General features: G+C 51.0%; 1 protein-coding gene and 1 long non-coding RNA gene across 3 annotated transcripts in view; both read left to right on the top strand.

Annotated features, from left to right (window-relative positions):
• Positions 1-9162, top strand: part of GRK5 (G protein-coupled receptor kinase 5) — a 198915-nt gene that overhangs the window by 40590 nt on the left and 149163 nt on the right. The window lies entirely within an intron of this gene.
• Positions 5611-8990, top strand: LOC132532732 (uncharacterized). Its single transcript, XR_009544630.1, has 3 exons — positions 5611-5937; positions 7019-7287; positions 8013-8990. It is a non-coding gene; the product is annotated as an uncharacterized LOC132532732 (long non-coding RNA).

Raw genomic sequence — 9162 nt, 5'->3', positions numbered from 1 at the left:
CCCGGAGGCTGTGTTTTCATATAGCAGCAGAAGAGACAGAGAAGGAGAGAGAGAGAGAAGGAGAGATGCCAGCATCACTTGTGTGCTTGTTGTGGTAGCTTGGGACTTGAACCCTGCTCCTCTCACACGGTAGCGCCTGTGCTCTACCGGGTGAACCACCTGCTGGCCCCTCATGCTATTATTACATGTTTTTTAAAATAATCTTTTAAAAAGTATTTATTTATTGGATAGACACAGCCAGAAATCAAGATGGGAGGGGGTGATAGAGAGGGAGAGAGACAGAGAGACACCTGCAGCCCTGCTTCACCACTTGCAAAGCTTCCCCCTGCAGGTGGGCTCGAGCCTGGGTCCTTGAGCCCTGGAACATGTGCGCTCAACCAGAGGCACACGCTCCTCCACCACCTGGCCCCTGCTTTTCTTTTTCTTTTTTAAATTTTACTTTATTTTTGAAGATTTTATTTATTCATGAGAAATGATAGGAGAGGAAAGAACCAGACATCACTCTGGTACATGTGCTGCCGGGGATTGAACTCAAGACCTCATGCTTGAGAATCCAGTGCCTTATCCACTGAGCCACCTCCTGGACCATCCTGCTATTATTTTTTTTAACCACACTGTATTTTCTGTTTTGATTTTATTTATTTATATAAATTTAATATATAAATATATATTTATATATTAAATATATTAATATATTATTTATATATATATGTATATATATATATTTTTACCAGAGCACTACTCAGCTCTGGCTTATGGTGGTGCCAGGGACTGAAACTGGGACTTTATAACCTTGGCATGAGAGTCTGTTTGCATAACCATTATGCTATCTACCCCTACCCCTGTATATTCTGTTTCTGAGGTAGCGAGCAAGCAGCATTTAGAAAACAGGAAGTTGAGGGCTGGGCAAGAGCAAAGTGGTTCTGCAAAATGTCTCTCACGCCTGAGGCGCCAAAGATCCCAGGTTTAGCCCCCAGCACCACTATCAGCTAGAGCTGAGCAGTGCTATAAGGGGAAAAAAAAAAGCAGAACAAAAACCAAGGAGTTGCTAGCATCATACCAAACAAGGGCTTAGCACTGCCTTGTGCAGTAGGGGAGGGGAGGCCACACATGTCAACCAACAAGGGTGTCAGTTACAGTCACAGAGAAGGCGGCATCCCAGGGTCACAGCACCTGGCTCAGTTCCAAGCTGGCTGGCAAGTTTTGCCCACACTCACCATTATGCCATGACCAGGAACTAGCCGTGCGCATCGAGTTGGGGTTTCTGGCTCTTACCCTTTGCTCTCCAGACCAGGTGCTGCCGGGCAGGGCACTGCCAGATGTGCATTATTTCCTCAGCAGAAGGCCTCACAGTTGTCATGGGCATGTCTGAGCAGGGCTGTCTCCATGAAAGGACGGAGCTTCCCCCAGTGCTCTGACACTCCTGTGTAGTGCTGGAGTCGAACCTGGGTCACGCATATGCTAAGAGGTGTACCCTAGTTGGTGAGCTATGTTTTGGGCCTTTTTCCTTTCTTCTTCTTGTTAAACTTAGAGCTGGTCTGGAGGTTCTAGCAGGCGATCACAACTACTTGTATACTCTCGACCGAAGACCAGTCCGTCTCTTTTCAGGGAAGGTTGTCCTCTTGGACAGAGCACACATCTTAGGGAGGGACACACACGGGGCAGTGAGGGAGGAAGAGGACACTCGCCTAGCCAGCCGGGTCAGCCAGGTCAACCCTGGCGATCAAAGGAGGTGACAGACATCTCAGCCACATCCCCCTTACATCTGTTGTAAAACTGAAAGAGAGAGAGAGAGAAAGAGAGAGAGAGCACAGAGCACAGAGCACTTTTCTGGTCATTAGCAGTGCAGGGGTTTGTAACTTGGGGCCTGCTGAGTCACTGCCTGGTAGTTGGACCCTCTGCTTCTCTGCAGATTTGAGATGCCTGACCCTCCATGCCGGGCCTCTGTGACCCAGCCAGGCCAGGGAACGGCGGAAGCCCCGAGAACATTCCATCCACATAAGATGCCTCTTAGTAAAGAGCAGTGGAAAATGATCAACCTGGTGTGGGGAAGGGAATGTGCTTTTTCATGGAAAATAAACAAACAAAAACCGTGGGAAGCTTCCCAAAGACAAGATGGCCAGGGGGCTGCCTTCCAGTTCCAGAGCTGAAGGGAATCTCATCCCCGCCCCCCCACGAGGCTTCTCCTCTAGCCAGCCGTGCTCACGGCAGCAGTGCCAACCAGAATCCCTTCCTCAGTTAGAGTTCACGCAGGCAGGCAGGCAGGCAGGCAGGCAGGCACACTCTGCTGGGGACACTATGCATCAGAAGAAAACTTGGAAGACTTCGCTTGCTAGTGTGGTCCTCGAATTGAGGTGACCCGTGTCTAGACCAGCTTGGGCCGTGCACGTGGGCTCTCAGAGAAATGTCGGCGTATTCAGTTAGGGACACAGAGCTGGGACTCCTGCCTGTTGCTGTTACCTTTGTTTGCTTGTTTTTCCCTCCAGGAGGAATGTCCTGGACCTGCCATAATTAATTGCAACCAGGTTTTGTTTGGACCTGGGGCTGTGGAAACCGCGCTGAGAGTTCAGAGTGTGTTGGCAGGCGAAGTCCTACCACTAGACCCTTGACTTTTCTTTTTCCCTTTTTATTGCTCAAGGAGCAGGAGGATGCCTTTGGGATGGAAACAGGTCAGCGGCATCCAGATCCAGAAAAGCTCCGTTCTCTCCCGCCTGCTACGGCTCTGAGTCTTCCTTAGAATTTTCCTTGCTGGGAGCCGAGCGGTAGTGCAGTGGGTTAAGCGTAGGCGGCACAAAGCGCAAGGACCGGGGTAAGAATCCGGTTTGAGCCCCGGCTCCCCACCTGTAGGGGAGTCGCTTCACAAGCGGTGAAGCAGGCCTGCAGGTGTCTATATTTCTCTTTCCCTCTCTGTCTTCCCCTCCTATCTCCATTTCTCTGTTCTATCCAACAACAACGACATCTATAACAACAATAACTACAGCAACAAAACAACAAGGGCAATAAAAGATAATAAATAAATAAAATAAATATTTAAAAAAAAAGAATTTGCCTTGTTGTTCACTGTGTGGATGAGTGTGTGTAGGTGTACACACACACACATACACACAGACACACACACACACGCACACACACACACACGCACACACACACGCACACACACACACGCACGCACACACACACACGCGCGCGCACACACACACACACACACACGCGTACTGAGTTATGTTGTCAGCCTGCAAACAAGGCCGCCACATCTGCCATCCCCACAGCTGGCTTCTGTCCTGTGACATGCCAGGGCTGCTTCTTGCTGGAGCATTTGTGGAGGATTTCCCCCCCCCCTCAACATCACAGCACATTCCATAACACAAATGCGTCATCTGTGGAACCACTGCCTACTCCTTCTTTTTTGTTGTTGCTGAGAAGGGAGGTGAAGGAGATCATGGGATCGTGACCTCATCTGCTGGAGCTGGGCCGCCCGGCTTTGAACCTGGGCTGGATGGCCTGGTGGCTAGATCCACTCCCTCCTGCTTTTGTATGACCTGTGGGGCCAAGGATAATTTTCTTAATTGTTTTATTTTAAAATTTTTTCTTAGTTGTGAATGGTTGGAAAGAAGGTAGGAATGAAAAGAGCGCATGCTAGGAAGTGAAGAGGGCACGGCCCTGGTAAGGGTCTGCATGTGGGGTCTGCTGGAACTTGGGAGGCCTGTCTGTGTCCCTGCCTGCCTGGGGCTTCTGCTGCCATGTGGGGAGGTGGGGGTCCCAGCCCCTCCCCCCTCGAACTCATCACCCTCAGGCCTTTCACAAAGAACACTGGCTGGCTGACCCCTGATTAAGTCACCCTTTTTTATTATTATATTTATTTATTTGATAGAGATAGTCAAATTGAGAGGGAAAGGGGAGATAGAGAGGGTGAGAGACAGAGAGACACCTGCAACACTGCTTCACCACTTGTGAAGCTTTCCCCTGTAGGTGGGGACTGGGGGCTCGAACCCGGGTCCTCGCGCATTGTAACATGTGGACTCAACCAGGTGCGCCACCACCCGGCCCCAAGTCTGCCTTTCTATAAAGTGCAGATAGTCCTCCTCCACCTCTGTCTCTCTCCTCGAGGCTGAGTTGCTTAATATGCTCTTGTCTCATACATGTCACGTGGGAGAGCTGCCAATGACAGCACGCGTTGCCATGAAATCGGGTGCACTGCCTAGTGACTATCCCAGTGCGTGTGTGGGGGGTGCTGGCTGTGGCCAGTGTGTGAGGGCTGGGGTGGGCTTGGGGGTGAAGGGCATCTGCTAAGGGCTTCTAGGTATGCCTTCACCTGCAGAGGGGACCCCAGACTAGGCAAGGTCCTGGGGAGAACTGGGTAGCTCCTGGTGGATATCTTGGGTCCTTTGCAGAGTCACAGGGGCCCCTCGGAGCTGTGCCCAGGCCTCCAGAGGGCCAGCTCCTTGGATTGGAGGAGTCTCACCATCCAGCCACTTAGTGCTGAGCAAGGGTCTCTTCTGGACTGGGACCATGTCGAACCTTTCTCAATTAAAGAAAAATTCTCTTTTTAGTAGCTCTGGGGCCTCAGGCATGTGGGATCCCATTTCACTTCATTTCTGGGCTGATTATTTCTCCTTCTGTTTTTCTGCCTCCTCTTCCTTTTTGAAAAAAAGGTTACAGGAGATTTATTGGAATAAACAAGATAGGAAATAGTCACCAAGAGAAGAGAAGGGCAGAGAGGAAAAAGGTGCCTCAGAGGTGAACCAGAGGGAACATGCCAACAAAGAGAGAGCCAAATGCCTTTCTTTTTTCTTTTTAAATTTCAGATAGAGATGGGCTGAGGAAAGACAAGAGTCACACAGATAGGGAGAGTTGCCACAACACCCAGTGTTCCCAGATGGTGCCAGGGTTTGCACCTGGGTCTTTGTGCATGGCAGGGTCTCACGAGTCCTTCGTTCCTTCCCTTTCCCTCCCTCCCTCCCTTCCCTCCCTCCCTCTCTCCCTCCCTTTTTTCCTTCCTTCCTTCTTTTCCTTTCTTCCATCCCTTTCCCTTCCTTTCTTTCCCTTCCTTTCTCTTCCTCCCTCCCTTCCTTCCTCCCTCCCTTCCTTCCTTCCTTCCTCCCTCCCTTCTCTCTCTCTCTCTCTCTCTCTCTCTTTCTTTCTTACTTTCTTTCTTTCTTCACCAGCTCTGCTTATGGTGGGGCAGGGGAATTGAATTGGGGACTTTGAAACCTCAGGCATAGGGGGTCGGGCGGTGGCGCAGTGGGTTAAGCGCACGTGGCGCCAAGCGCAGGGACCGGCGTAAGGATCCCGGTTCGAGCCCCCGGCTCCCCACCTGCAGGGGAGTCGCTTCACGGGCGGTGAAGCAGGTCTGCAGGTGTCTGTCTTTCTCTCCCCTCTCTCTCTGTCTTCTCCTCCTCTCTCCATTTCTCTCTGTCCTATCCAACAACAAAGCAACGTCAATGATGGCAATAATAACTGCAACGAGGCTGCAACAACAAGGGCAACAAAAAGGGGGAAAATGGCCTCCAGGAGCGGTGGATTCATGGTGCAGGCACCGAGCCCAGCAAAAAAAGAAACCTCAGGCATAAGAGTTGTTTGTTTGTTTTTGTAGAACCATATGCAATCTCCTCAGCCCCTTCTGTGTTTCTTTAACCAAATAACAAAGGGCCACTGGAGCTGACTGTTTATGGCCTCACCAAGGCTTTCTGTGTGCTTCCTTTATTATTATTATTATTATTATTATCATTATTATTATTTTAAAGCACATCCTTGCATCTTCCTCTCCAGCCTGTTTTGCCACAAGTATGTCTGAGTATGAGGTGTGCTACCCCCCACCCCCCATCCCCACATTCTCATATCAAGTTTTGACAACCACCTCTGCTTCCCAGATGGAGAGAATGGCGGACTCTGGGGACTTCAGTCACTGGCGTAGAGCCTCAAGAGAATCATGCATGAGTAAGGGCCTCTTAACCTGGTTCAAATTCCTGCCTCCAGGAAGGGCAGAAGGAGTTGTCAGACCCCCCCCCCCCAAGCCCACTTTTTTTTTTTTTTTTTTTTTTTTTTCAGGCCATCATCCTAATCATGGGGTAAGGGCCACACTGAAAATTGGCATGAACGATGATTTGGTCATGTCAGAGTCTCCCCTTTTGTTCTAAGTCAATAGTTTTATTTTATTATTATTATTTTGCCTCCAGGGTTATTGCCAGAGCTTGGTGCCTACACCACGAATCCACTGCTCCTGGAGGCCATTTTTTTCCTTTTGTTACCCTGGTTGTTTTACCATTGTTGTGGTTATTATTATCATTGTTATTGCCGCCGTCGTTGTTGGATAGGACAGAGAGAAATGGAGAGAGGAGGGGAAGACAGAGAGGAGGAGAGGAAGACAGACACCCGCAGACCTGCTTCACCGCCTGGGAAGCGACTCCCCTGCAGGTGGGGAGCCGGGCCTTGCGCTTTGTGCCACGTGCACTTAACCCACTGTGCTACCGCTGGACTCCCCCTTTTTTTTTATAATTGTTCACCACCAGGATTTCACCACTTGGGGCTGACTTTTCCAGCTCGGAGATAGCGATAGAGAGAGACACAGAGAGCATCAAAGCTCCCTTTAGTGCTCAAGAGCTCCCATGTGGTGTACTAGGGGCTCGAACCCTGCTCGTGTGCATGGTGAAGCAGGCATGCTTCTGGGTGAACAGTCTCATGGGCCCCAAGTCAGGAGAGTTTGAGACGGTGCCCGCGGTCTTACTTTTCCTGCCCCATGTCAGAATCTGGGCTGCTTGGCAATCCTGGCAGATAACCCTCTGGGGTGAGACTGCTATTTTTAGGGGTTTACCAATCCCCCACCCGACCCCAGGACTTGGCAGCAGTGGCATTTTGCACATCCCATCTCTGTCTGCAAAACCCAAAGCAAACCCACCCGGATAGTCTTGTCCCCGTGCACACAGGGAGGCTGCTTTCTGGGGAGTGGTGGCAAGGGGTGGGAATCAGTGACGGATGTTTGCGTTCGCCCCTCTTTGCTTTCCCCCTCTTGTCACTCCAGCACTGAGTAACAGGTAACGAAACGCTGCTCCCTGCAAAACTGAGAACTTGGGGTCCCAACTCACAGAGGACAGTAGTTCTCAGCAGAGAAGATGAATCAGCAGGATTTCGAGAAAGATCGAAGAGCCAGGACACCCAGGGGAAGGCCACCTGCAGACACCAAGCAGACTGTACCCCAAAGGCCTCCTGAGGGTGCTTCTGGCTTGCCTGAAACAAATCGCAGAGGGCAGCCTGAGGTGGCTGCTTAGGACGTCACAGAGACTTTCTGTGGTACTCACATATTCCTTCATTTCTTTGATAGGAACAGAGGGTAATTGAGAGGGAAGGGGGAGATAGAGGGTGGGGGAGGGAAGGAGACACCTGCAGACCTGCTTCACCATTTGTAAAGCCTCCCACGCTGAAAATGGGGACCGGGTGCTAGAACCTGGGTCCTTGCACACTGTAATGTGTGCACTCTACTGGGTGCACCACCGCCTGGCCTGTGAAGCTCACATTTTTTTTTTTTTCCAAAGCTTATCCTCAGAACTCCCTCTCTAGCCTGCTCTTCTGAGTCTCCTCAGGGTTGGTCTTCTGAGTGGGCTTTGTCTCACAGAACCAGGTGACCGCGGTCTGCGGGAAAGGAAACCAAAGAGAACCTTTCTTCCAGAGGTTCCTAAAGCAAGATCATCAACTGTCCTTGATACTGGGGGGACCTCAGGGCCAGAGCGTCCTTGTCATGGGACTGTCTGGTGCATTAGCGAAGGGCTAGTGGTGTCCCTGGCAGCCACCCCCAGGTGCCAGAATCACTTCCATGGCAATGACAGCCCCTATGCAGAGGTGGGGAAGTTTCTGGAGAGGCCCAGCCCTTTTTCCCCTAGAGCCAGGAAGTGGGGAGACCTGAGGAATAGTGTTCTCTCTGATTCGGGGCTGCACTGGGCAGGGTGTGTGTGTGTGGGGGGGGGCTGGCAGTGGTGCCTATTTTTGTCTCATGCTTTTTTTTTTTTTTTTGCCTCCAGGGTTATTGCTGGGGCTCAGTGCCTGCACCATGAATCCACTGCTCCTGGAGGCCATTTTCCCCCCTTTTTGTTGCCCTTGTTGTTGTAGCTTTGTTGTGGTTATTATTGTTGTTGTTGTTGATGTTGTTGTTGTTGGATAGAACAGAGAGAAATGGAGAGAGGAGGGAAGACAGAGAGGGGGAGAGAAAGACAGACACCTGCAGACCTGCTTTACCGCTTGTGAAGCGACTCCCCTGCAGGTGGGGAGCCAGGGGCTCGAACCGGGATCCTTACGCCAGTCCTTGAGCTTTGTGCCACATGTGCTTAACCCGCTGCGCTACCGCCGGACCCCCTGTTTTATGCTTTCTACAAAGCCACATTCCTGCGAGAATGTCCTCCATTTCTGTTGATTTCTGACCCACCAGCAAAGACAGCACTGTCAGGAGATGGGGCTGACAGATTCAGTGATGTTCCTGGGAGGTGGGGGGCATCAGTGGTAGTCTTTGCCTTTGCCTTTGCTTTCTGGAACCTTCCAGGAGACCCCTGTGCAGTGCCTTCCTCTCCCCTGACACGTCCCAGTGACGAGACCGCCATGGGAGGTTTGAGCTTGGGAACAGGCCTGGGTTTATTTATAAGTGCACCGTCTTCCCTCTGGGGACAGTGAGGCGAATACTCATGAGGCCTGTCGTTCTTAGGGAGCATGACGGACAGACACTGCAGGGCGAGGGTGAAGATCAGGGCAGGGTCCTCGCCTCACAGAGTGCTCGTTCACCCCGGGCTCCCCTTTACACTTAGGTCTGGGGGCGCTGTTGAGATGTTTGCCGTCTTGCTTATGGCCCCCAGGCTCCCCGGAAAAGTGCAGGGTTTGGGGGCAGCATGGGTGTTCCCACCCAGTGTCTTGTTTCTCCCCCCTCAGGGGTCTTCGCTGGGGCCCTGTCTGAGGTGACACCCCTCAACAACAGGAACCAACCCCCACCCCCCTTCACTCAGGATTTACAGGACCAGCTACAGCTGTTAGATTTTTAACTAACTCAGTTAATTAACTGATTAACTCATTTTTGTCACCACAGCTATCACTGGGCTCCTTGCCTACACAATTCCCCCATTCTAATGAACACTGTTATTTTTTTAATTTTTATTTATAAAATGGAAATATTGACAAGACTATAAG

This window comes from Erinaceus europaeus, chromosome 14 (genome assembly GCF_950295315.1).
Source record: "Erinaceus europaeus chromosome 14, mEriEur2.1, whole genome shotgun sequence".
Lineage (NCBI taxonomy): Eukaryota > Metazoa > Chordata > Mammalia > Eulipotyphla > Erinaceidae > Erinaceus > Erinaceus europaeus.
The sequence above is the reverse complement of the archived record's forward strand: the minus strand, read 5'-3'. Positions and strand labels throughout refer to the sequence as shown.